The sequence below is a fragment of the Callithrix jacchus genome, chromosome 3 (genome assembly GCF_049354715.1).
Source record: "Callithrix jacchus isolate 240 chromosome 3, calJac240_pri, whole genome shotgun sequence".
In the NCBI taxonomy this organism is placed as follows: domain Eukaryota; kingdom Metazoa; phylum Chordata; class Mammalia; order Primates; family Cebidae; genus Callithrix; species Callithrix jacchus.
Genome location: NC_133504.1, coordinates 98,154,069 through 98,161,513, shown reverse-complemented (window position 1 = coordinate 98,161,513; position 7,445 = coordinate 98,154,069). Strand labels below are relative to the sequence as shown.

General features: G+C 47.4%; 1 long non-coding RNA gene across 7 annotated transcripts; it reads left to right on the top strand.

The window, feature by feature from the left end:
• The first annotated feature begins 666 nt into the window (after window positions 1-666).
• Window positions 667-5,966, top strand: LOC103791933 (uncharacterized). 7 transcript variants are annotated; one of them, XR_008480140.2, is made up of 7 exons: window positions 667-3,591; window positions 3,694-3,828; window positions 4,007-4,072; window positions 4,157-4,236; window positions 4,885-4,968; window positions 5,214-5,345; window positions 5,482-5,965. It is a non-coding gene; the product is annotated as an uncharacterized LOC103791933 (long non-coding RNA). The 7 variants fall into 7 exon arrangements; XR_013533426.1 differs by lacking the exon at window positions 5,214-5,345 and having other exon boundaries at window positions 667-1,275; window positions 1,705-3,591; window positions 4,885-5,179; window positions 5,482-5,962; XR_013533425.1 differs by lacking the exon at window positions 5,214-5,345 and having other exon boundaries at window positions 667-1,784; window positions 1,871-3,591; window positions 4,885-5,179; window positions 5,482-5,962.
• Window positions 5,967-7,445: the final 1,479 nt, after the last annotated feature.

Genomic DNA, 7,445 nt, shown 5'->3' with positions numbered 1-7,445 from the left:
TGGCTTTACTCGCCTACCGAGACCTTGGCCTTAGCTCCTTTGCCTTCTCTTCTTACTGTTCCCCCACCTGGCCCATCTCCAGACCTTTATTGCCTGGGCTTGGATGCCTAGCATTAATCTCATGGCTTATATACCCTTGGCCTCAGCCCCCTGACTTTATGCACCTGACCCTAACCTATTGTTCTTACCAGGTGTGAATTGCCTAGTGTTACTCAGCTGGTCTCCACCTCATGGCCTTACCCTCCTTGGCTACCAATCTGGCTAAATCTCTTTGTCCTTGTCCCCTTTCCCTACACCCCTGGCTTCCCACTAGCCTTACCTCTGGGCTCAACCACCTGGTCTGAACTAACATCCTGGCATTACTCACCTGGTCATAATCTTCTGGCCTTACCCAGTTGGCATTAATTTTCTACCCTTATCCCCATGCGCTCCCGGGCACAGCAGAGCCTGCGTTTCTGTGACTTGCCTGAGTCCAGCAAGATGAAGACTTCCCGGCAGCCTCCTGGACCTGTTCTCTGCAAGGTCAGGTTTTGAAACTTCTGAGTGTTCATGCAAGTGCCCTGTGTACTTGCCTGGCCTGGTGTGCTGGCTCGCCTTTGGTCTGTATAGCCAGTGACCACATGGTCAACATGAAGCCACCTTAAGCTGCCTCTCGCTAGGTCTCATGGGGCAGGGGGCAGTACCTGCAGCACTGAGAGGCTCAGAAAAGGGCAGTTTAACTGGTTTCACCCTTGTGGAGTCCTCATGGAGGTCTTTCTAGCCCAAACTGCTCCCCTCATATTCTATAGGCATGTGGAGTTTTTTAAAGAAGTCCAGAAAACTGCCCAGTGGCATTGTAGGTCTTTGAGTCTTGGTCACCTGACTTGTTAGTTGCCCTCACACTTGATGACCCCTAACGTTTATCTGGGGTCTCATCATGGGCCAGCATTTTGTTGAACAACCTCAATTTGTTCTCTGGAAGAGAGTGTATTTGAGTTGTTTTTACTTTTATACTCCGTTATAAAGTCAATAAACCCATTCCTGTGTCCCATCCCACTGCCTGAGCTAAGCGGCCTTCTACAATTGACGTGCAGTGTTCAAGTGCTGCACTCCAGTGCGCTGTTGGCTTGAAGCTGCCACCAGGTACTCCCAGAGCCTGCGCCTCTGAGGCTTCCTCTTGGGTTGTGGATCCGTGGAAGAGCCTTGTCCCTGGGACTGGACCTTTCCCTTGAATGGGGAGAGAATGGAATGTCTCTACTGGCTTCCTGGAGAAACAGGATGATGATGACCGTTCTGGTAAGATTTCTTCTTGAGATGTTGACCTCGGCATGTATACTCAGTGTGATAACTAAATGTACCTTTCTGGTAACATTCTATTGTGAGTATTTTCCTCTGTCATAAAAGCCTCCTGATTTTTAATAATTGCATGAATTCTGTAAGTCGTAACTGCTTCTTAGATGGGTATGGTGTATTGGTCACTGGAAGTAACCACAGCTTCAGCATTGCTCCAGAGACATAGGTGTCCTCCTGGTTGTTACTGGAGTCCTCTGCCTGACAGTGACCCTTTTGCCTTCCTATGATGTTATGTTGTAGAATCCTCAAACCAAGATAAATTTTGTAAAAATGTTTGCTTTATAATTCTTGTAGATGTAGTATTTATTACTGTTGTTTTCTGCAGGTTCGTCTAATGGAAGGCAATAAAGAAGTCCCTTTTCGTTTTTTCAGATAAGGTCTTGCCCTATTATCCAGGCTGGGGTAACCACAATCTTGGTTACCTGCATCCTCGCTTGCTCACCTGCACTCAAGTAATCCTCCCATCTCAGCCTTCCCAAGTAGCTGGGATCATAGGTATGTGCCGCCCTGCCTGCCTAATTTTTTGTATTTTTGGTAGAGACAGAGTTTCACCATGTTGCCCAGGCTGGTCTCGAACTCCTGAATTGAAGCCATCCACCTGCCTCCCAAAGTCATAGGACTACAGGCATGAGCCTCTGTGCCCCACCGATAAGTAAGTCTTTACAGAGGAAACTCTTAGTCCAGGAAAGGGTAAGTGAGCCTGTTTTCGAACTATGTCTATTGATATATGCATTAAGTTTGATGTATTTATGGATTTGATGATGTTGTAGCCTCTTGTTCACTATGGAAACTCCCACTGGAGGAGTTTTCTTGCTCTGGGAACCCTCACGGGTGATGTTGGGGCCTGATAACATTGAGGAGACACCTGCAGATGCACACCAATAGCTGTGTTTATTCTCCTCTCTAAGTTATGTATACTATTTGCAAAAGTTCAGAAAATCAGGAGAAAGGTACGGAAGAAAAGATCACTTATTTTTCTTTCCCTGAATGATAGATAATAAATAGCTCACCAATACTGTGGACTCTTCCAGGAGTATCCTGTGTGGCCAGTGACAGCAATGCCATTTAAAATGAAAGAAGGATCCAACATGGGGCCTTGGTGCACAGCTCATTCAAAGTGGGTGTCGTCTTTGTCAATGAATCTCCTCTGTAGCAGATATTAAGGAGTTGACATTTTTCTTTTCCTTGAGAAATCTGAGGAGGAAGTGAGCTGGAGAGGTTAAAGTCGCAGCTCATCAATCATCCTGTAATTTGCAGAATTTTCATTTTAGACCTGAAAGAGCCACTGCCATGACCATGTTTGTGTGTGTCTGTGCTTTTGCTTGCTTCCTCAGGTAAACTCTCAGAACTCCTGGATGGAAAGAACACACACGTTGGAAGCACGGACATGCAGCACCTCGCTGATTGTAAGACTGCACTGGTATCAAGCTGTGATGATTTGCACAAGAAAACTATAGTGCACTCTGTTACAATACTGGTAAAAGATCAGCCTGCGGACAATCCTATCTTTCCCAAGAGGAATTGGCTTGCAGAAGGCAAGGTGAAATCAGTGTGAATGTTTTCAGTCCAATGGCCTTGAAAGTGTTACGGTTTTAAGTTCTGTTTAAGCAATATGATGTCTGATTTTTCTAGTTATTTGTGTACATAACATCTTTTTACTATGAACAGTAGCCCCTCCTCAGTGGTTTCTCAACTTTGGGGAGCTTCAAAAGTTATGACCAGGTCCCCCATCTGGTCTTCTGCCAGTCTCTGCCCCTGCACATCCATTCTTTTCTGCTTGGCACTCGTGTGGAAATCGAAGTTTGGTATGTACCTCCAGCCACCACTGTCCACAAGAAATCAGGTGCACAGGCTTTCTTGGGCCCTTTCCCGTGTCCTGGTCAGATGTCTTCCCTCAGGTAGAGAAGAGAGGCTTCGAGGACTTGACCGAATGACCTGAGCAAGGTCTTGGCCTTCGAGGAGCTTCCAGTGCCTTTCAGGTGTCAGGAGCTGCAGGCCCAGCAGAATGCAGTCCACACTGCATTCCGCTGGGCCTGCAAAGCGGTCAGAGAGATCTTGCAGTACAGATCTCTCTGGCCCCCTTTTTTCCCCTGGACTTGAATCTCCAGGCTGTTGGCATTCCTCCCTGTGTGCTCCCTTCATGGGGGAGGTGGGGGTGGTGTGGTGGATCCTGTTTTTCTGCTGAGGCTGATCCTTGATCCTTCACTGCTTGTTTTCCAAGGATAGAGATTACAGTTAAAGAGTCCTCTTGAGATGAAGGTACAGTATTTTTGAGCTTCTTATCTTGATCTGTAGCATTCACAGATTGCTTGAGAGAAATTTCTGTTTCAGTGTAACTAATTGAACATTTAACATTTTCAGAAATTTCAAACAACATCTTGTATTCAAGTCATGAAGGTCAAATAATAACGAAAAAGGTCACCACTGTGTTTCCTTGGAGATGACGGTCTCATCTGGTGTTGATTCTGAATTCCACCATTATCTAGATCTACCCACGTGAGCCTTATTCTGATAGCATACTGGTTGTCTCCTTTGAAATTCTTATAACAAATCTGTGCTTCAACCTATAGTGAATTCAATTGTGAACCAGAGTTGAAATGGAGGGATTAGGAAATTTATTGTATCACGGAAAACCTTCTGTTCCCCACAACTCATCTCCTTTTTGCTTATCCAGTGTTTCTGTAGCCTCAGTTGTGGATCACGGCTCTTCTGCTTCCACCTGAGCATTTCATCCGGACAGGTCAGCTGTGCTCCCGAGGTCCGTGGGCAGTCACCGACTCAGCCCCTGTGGCTCACCTCTCAGGGCCCTTTTGTTTCCTTCCAGGCACCAGGATCGCTGCCCGAGCACTCCATCTCATCTGACTTCCAGCTGAGAAGCTGATATGTTAAACTCACCTTAAAACAGTAAGTGACATGCTCATGTTGCTTGAACATTTTGAAGTTTGTAAAGGTGCAGTGACATTCCCCCTCAGCTCTATTCCCTGCTCTCTCCTACCCGAGCAGGTGAGCACTATTGTTACTTTGGTGTGTTCATTCCAGAGGGTTATTTTTAACAAAATGGAGGGTATGTGTGTTGGTTGTGTGTGGTCCTCACTTCCGCAGCAGATATTGTTCTGGACAGTGGGGCCATGGGTGCCGGAGGGAGTGTTTCACCCTCAAGTGGGTGGTTCGAGGTGGGCGCTGAGGTGTTATTGTCAGCACAGCCACTGCCTGCCGCAAGCCTCAGGAGCCGTCATGCTTCCTAATCAGAATTCAAGCTTCTCCTTGTGTTCTGGCCCCGAGGGGCCCTCCACCTCATCTCTCCCCTTGTCCTCAGGCACATGAGCTTGGGCTCTGCCTGGGCTAGTTTCACCCTCCTGTGCTGATGTCAGGAGCAGATTTCTTTTATTTCTAGTACAGGAGTTTTCAGTGTGACTTTAGGGTGTGTTCGAGCTCCTGTGAGCCACTTGCTTTGGTTATTTGTTAGTATTTCTTTAGATGAAGGGTCCAGTGGGCTCCTGCTGGTGTCCACAGTGGAATGTCCTGTGATGGGTCTGTCCCATGCTCTCACAGGTACTTCCTAAGCAGCATGCAGCCAACAGTTTAAGTACACAGGACCTGGCCATCATCAGCATATGCCCTGGGTGCCCTGGATTGGTAAGTAAAGTTCAAAAAGCTGGAGAGGCACTTTTTGAGTCAGACTTGTTTTTTTGTTTTTTTGGCGGGGAGATAGTCTTGCTCGGTCATCCAGGTGGGAGTGCCGTGCTGCAGTCTTGGCTCACTGCCACTTCTGCCTCCGGGTTCAAGTGATTCTCCTGCCTCAGCCTCCTGAGTAGCTGGGACTGTAGGCATGCACCACCATGCCCAGGTAAGGTTTTCCTTTTTTTTGGTATTTTTAATAGAGACGGGGTTTCATCATGTTGGTTAGGCTGGTCTCAAACTTCAGATCTCGTGATCTGCCCGCCCTGGCCTCCCGAAGTGCTGGGATTACTGGAGTGAGCCACTGTGCCCAACTATTAAGTCAGATCCTAAAGGTGAAACAGAAGTTCTCCAGGTCAAAAGGGTGGGGAAAGCATAGGGGCCAGAGCCAGACTGGAGCCCAGGGACAGGGCTGGCTTCAAGTGGGGACTCACAGGGTGTTGCTTTCTGTCCTTTTCTCTCTTCCACAAGGTCCCCTCAGTGTTGCTTTCTGGCCATCAGGACTGATGCATTCATAATTCCCCCGGAGAATTCCAGGAAGAGTCCAGTTGCTGAAAAGCCGGCATGACATCACCAGGCTGCCTTCATCTGAGAGCGGTGACTGTGCTGAGAAGACGCCAGAATTGCCTCCTTCGTCCCTTCTCCAGGGCCCCTAGGAAACAGAGTCCTCTTCTGCTGGCATCTTCAGCTGGATGTAGAGCACCTTTTCCTAGATATACCTGCTAGCATTTATGTCCTCTTTGGAGATTCAGAGATTTTGTTCATTTTCAAAACAGATTATTAAAATTTTTCCTCTAAAGTTGTTTGAGCTTCTTATATATTCTGGTTATTAATCTGTTGTCAGATAGATAGTTTGCCCTTTCTGGGTCCTAGACCTGGTTCTTGTAAGTTTTTGGCACATTACAGCCTCCCAGAAGCATGTTTAGTTTGGTGACTGTTGTGTGTCTTCCTTCTGCTGCTCCTATGAATGGTCCCTATCCAGATTTCTCCTTTGTCTATCAGGGTTCTCCAAAGAAACAGAGCCATTGAGAGAGATGTAGTAAGTATAAAAGACCAATTTCAAAGAATTATTCTGTGTCAGTGAGTGAGGCTGGCACATCTCAAGTCTGGATGCTGATGTCTTAAAACAGAATTCCTTGTTCCAGAAACCCCAGGTTTTGTTTTAAAAATCTTCTTCTTCTTCTTCTTCTTCTTTTTTTTTTGAGACAGAGTTTCGCTCTTGTTACCCAGGCGGGAGTGCAATGGCGCCATCTCGGCTCACCACAACCTTCATCTCCTGGGTTCAGGCAATTCTCCTGCCTCAGCCTCCCGAGTAGCTGGGATTACAGGCACGCGCCACCATGCCCAGCTAGTTTTTTGTATTTTTAGTAGAGACAGGGTTTCACCATGTTGACCAGGATGGTCTCGATCTCTTGACTTCATGATCCACCCGCCTCGGCCTCCCAAAGTGCTGGGATTACAGTTATGAGCCACGGTGCCCCGCCCTCCCTTCTGTGTTTTAAAAGGCACTATTTGCTGCAAGTATTACTGTTCTCTTCATTATTCGCAAACCTTTTTGTTCTAATATGTGTCTCCTTCTGTTCCTTGGTTCTGGTTGTCTGTAGTTATGTGGAGGGAGGGAAAGATTTGAAAATAGTGCTAGTATCTTTCTTCTATTTCCTCACTTAATCCCGAAACTGATTTGTGAGTGAGGTCATGTTAGCGAAAAAGGGAGGCATGGGAATGAGGCCATTAGCTTGTGCTGGGCAGCAGTGTACGTGGGGCACATCTGTCAGGGTGGCTAGGAGAAATCATGGATGCTTCTGGAAGTGGAGGTCCTACTCACCGACTGGGGAGTCGGTTAGATGCCCTCTTTGGGCTCTCAAGGTGGAAAAGAGGCAGGGAGCGGCCACTGGGGCCTGGGTAACTTACTGGGAGCAAGTAGAGAGATGGAGAAACGGCATTCCTGCTGTAGCTTTGTGCAGTGTCGTATCATTGACTTTTGCATGTGAACCTTCTGGATGTGCAGGCACAGGGGTAAGACTGATGGAGCAGGGCCAAGTCAAGGCTTGATAGGACTTGGGTGGCACCAAATAAAACTAGCATTAAAGGCTGGCCATGGTGGCTGACACCGGTAATCCCAGCACCTTAGGAGGCCGAGGTTGTTGGATCACCTGAAGTTAAGAGACCAGTCTGGCTAACATGGTGAAACCTCATCTCTTTTTTTTTTTTAAATTGAGTCGGAGTTTCGCTCTTGTTACCCAGGCTGGAGTGCAATGGCGGGATCTAGGCTCAAGCAACCTCCGCCTCCTGGGTTCAGGCAATTCTCCTGCCTCAGCCTCCTGAGTAGCCGGGATTACAGACACGCGCCACCATGCCCAGCTAATTTTTTTTTTGTATTTTTAGTAGAGACGGGGGTTTCACCATGTTGACCAGGATGGTCTCGATGGGAGGCT